The 3,818-nt window shown below is 37.4% G+C and overlaps 1 pseudogene; it reads left to right on the forward strand.

Annotated features, from left to right (window-relative positions):
- The first annotated feature begins 2,510 nt into the window (after positions 1–2,510).
- Positions 2,511–2,999, forward strand: LOC117027645 (60S ribosomal protein L21-like; annotated as a pseudogene).
- Positions 3,000–3,818: the final 819 nt, after the last annotated feature.

Consider the following 3,818-nt stretch of genomic DNA (forward strand, 5'->3'; position numbering starts at 1 on the left):
TACCTGACATCAAATTATACTACAAGGCTATAGTAATCAAAACAGCATGGTACTGGCATTAAAACAGACACATAGATCAATGGAACAGAATAGAGAGTCCAGAAATAAATCCATGCCTATATGGCCATTTAATCTACGACAATGCAAGCAAGAATGTACGGTGGGGTAAAGACAGTCTATTCAATAAATGGTGCTGGGAGACCTGGACACAGGCAAAAAAATGAAGCTGGACCACCTCCTTACACCATATACAAAAATAATTTCTAAATGGCTTAAAGACTTAAATGTAAGATCTGAAACCATAAAATTCCTAGAAGAAAATATAGGAAGAAACTTGACAGACATTACCCAGAGTAAGATTTTTACTGATATATCCCCTTGTGCGAGGGAAGTAAGAGAAAAAATAAACATGTGGGATTATATCAAACTAAAAAGTTTTTTCACAGAAAAGGAAACCATCAATAAAACAAAAAGGGATCCTTCTGAATGGGAAAAGATATTTGCCAATGATATATCTGATAAGGGTTAATATCACAAATTTATAAAAAACTCAACTCAACTCTAAAAAAACAAACAACCCAATTAAAAAATGGGCAGAAGACATGAAGAGACATTTTTCTAAAAAGGACATACAGATGGCAAACAGACATATGAAGAAATGCTCAACCTTACTAACCATCAGACAAATGCAAGTAAAAACCACAATGAGATACCACCTCATCACAGTCAAAATGGCTATCATCAATAAATCAACAAACAACAAGTGCTAGCACGGATGTGGAGAAAAGGGAATGCTTGTGCACTGTTGGTGGGATTGCAGATTGGTGCAGCCACTATGGAAAACAGTATGGAGGTATCTCAAAAATCTGAAAATGGAGCTACCTTATGATCCAGCAATTCCACTCCTAGGTATCTATCCAGAGAAATCCAAAACTCTAATTCAAAAATCTTTATGCACTCCTATGTTTATTGCAGCACTATACACAATAGCCAAGACATGGAAACAACTGAAATGCCCATCGGTAGACGACTGGATTAAGAAACTGTGGTACATTTATACAATGGAGTATTACGCAGCCATAAAGAAGAAAGAAATCTTACCATTTGCAACAACATGGATGGACCTAGAGAACATTATGTTAAGTGAAATAAGTCAGACAGAGCAAGACAAATACCATATGATGTCACTTATATGTGGAATCTAAAGAAAAGAATAAGTGAATGAACTAATCAGAAACAGTTCTGGAGACATAGAGGAAAAACTGAGGGTTTCTAGATGGGAGAGGAGGTGGGGATAAGGGGGAAGGTGAGGGGACTAGAAAACAGTCAGTAACCACAAGATGGCCACGGGGTTTTGAAAATTAATTTGGGGAATGTAATCAATAATGTTGTAAAGATTTTGTAGGGTATCCAATTGACACTTGTCCCATTTGGGAGACCACCTCAGGGAGGATGTAGATGCCTGATCACTGCACTGTACACCTGAAGCTGAACAATAATGAATGCCAACTATAATTTTATATATACATATATGTATATAGATGTATGTATATACTTACAAGAAGCGGAGTACAGCATTAGGAATAGAGACAGTGGAAATGTAATGGCTCTGTGGGATGTCAGAGGGATAGTGGATGGGGGGAGGGGGGTTCACAGAGTGTGAGGGATATAAATGATAAACGTCTAAGTATTACTTTGTCTTGTGCACCTGAAACTAATAAAAAACAAAAGTAGTCATGGGATATATAGTACAGCATGGGGAATATAGTCAATAACATTCCAATAATTATGTACAGTATCAAATGGGTAATAGACTTATTGGGACTTATCATTTCATGAAGTATATAAATGTTTAATTACTATGTTGTTTTGAACCTGAAACGAATTAAAAAATAAAGTAGATAAATTAAGAAAACAATCCCATTTACAATTGCATCAAAAATATAAAATACCCATGAATAAATTTAACCAAGAGGTGAAAGAGTTGTACTTAGAAAATTATAAAACATTGAAGAAAAAAATTGAAGAAGATACAATTAAATGGAGCATAGACCGTGCTCATGATAGGATGAATTAACATTGTTAAAGAGCCCATAATACCCGAAGCAATCTATAGATTCTATGCAATTCCTATCAAAATACCAATGGCAAGATCCAAGATGGTGTAGATAAATACTGTGCTTGCCTCATCCCGTGAACACATCAAAGTTACAAACAAATTATAGAACAATCAACCTGCAGAACCATCTGAAGTCTAGCTGAACACAAGTTGTATAACTAAGGATATAAAGAAGCCACATCGAGACTGGTAGAAGGGGCAGAGCCGTGAAATGGGCCAGCACCAAACCTCCATATGATAGTTGAAAATTGGGAGGGATATCTCAGCCATGGAAATGAAAAAACAAAAGCAAAAACAATACTGGGGTAGCAATACTTATATCAGACAAAATTGGCTTTAAAATGAAGGCTACAGCTTTTTGGCCAGGACCACCATCTTCCAGTAATTCGTCATAATGACCAATACAAAGGGAAAGAGGAGAGGCACCCACTATATGTTCTCTAGGACTTTTAGAAAACATGGATTTGTTCCTTTGGCCACATACATGTGAATCTACAAGAAAGGTGATATTGTAGACATCACGGGAGTGGGCACTGTTCAAAAAGGGATGCCCCACAAATGTTACCATGGCAAAACGGGAAGGGTCTACAATGTTACTCAGCATGCGGTTGGCATTGTGGTAAACAAACAAGTTAAGGGCAAGATTCTTGCCAAGAGAATTAATGTTCGTATTGAGCATATTAAGCACTCTAAAAGCCGAGATAGCCTCCTGAAACGGGTGGAGGAAAATGATCAGTAAAAGAAGGAAGCCAAAGAGAAAGGTACCTGGGTTCAACTGAAATGCCAGCCTGCCCCACCCAGAGAAGCACACTTTGTGAGAACCAATGGAAAGGAGTCTGAGCTGCTGGAACCCATTCCCTGTGAATTCATGGCATAAGTGCAAAACAATAAAAGACTTCTGTAAAAAATAAAATAAAATAAAACAAAATAAAATAAAATGAAGTCTACAACATGAGAAAGAAGGATGCAGTAAATCCCCTTCTGGATATTTATTTGAAGTAACCCAAAATACTACTTCAAGGGGATGTGTGCATCCATATGCTTATTGCAGCATTGTTTACAAAGGCCAAGATGTGGAGATAGCCTGAGTGTTGGTCAATGGATGAATGGATAAAGAGGAGGTAGTACATGTATGCAGTGGAATATTGCTTGGCCATCAAAGGGAATGGGCTCTTGCCATCTGTGGCAGCATGGATAGACCTGGAGAGTGTTGTGCTGAGTGGAGTATGTCAGACAGAGAAAGACAGATGCATTGTGATTTCACTTATATGTGGAATCTGAAGGACAAAATAAATGAACAAAACTGAAACACACTCATGGATACAGAGAATATTTTGATGGTTGCCAGATGAGAGGGGGCTTGGGGATGGGTGAAAAGGGGGAAGGAATTAAGAAGTACAAGTGTGTTGTTACATAGTAGTCATGGGGATGTAGGGTATAGTATAAGGAATATAGTCAAAATATTGTAATAACTACGAGGTGTGATCAAACAATGTGGTGAATGTTTAAATAAAGAAAAATTTATTACAGTAAAAGACACATTGCCAATAATTCCCCTCAAAATACTCCTCTTCACTTCAAACACACTTATGCCATCATTAGTGCCACTTTCTGAAGCAGTTCTGGAAGTCCTCTTTCATGAGTGTCTTTAGTTGTGCTGTCATGGCTGCCTCCTATATGTCCTGAATCATTTTGACTT

The sequence above is a fragment of the Rhinolophus ferrumequinum genome, chromosome X, assembly GCF_004115265.2.
Source record: "Rhinolophus ferrumequinum isolate MPI-CBG mRhiFer1 chromosome X, mRhiFer1_v1.p, whole genome shotgun sequence".
Taxonomy (NCBI): domain Eukaryota; kingdom Metazoa; phylum Chordata; class Mammalia; order Chiroptera; family Rhinolophidae; genus Rhinolophus; species Rhinolophus ferrumequinum.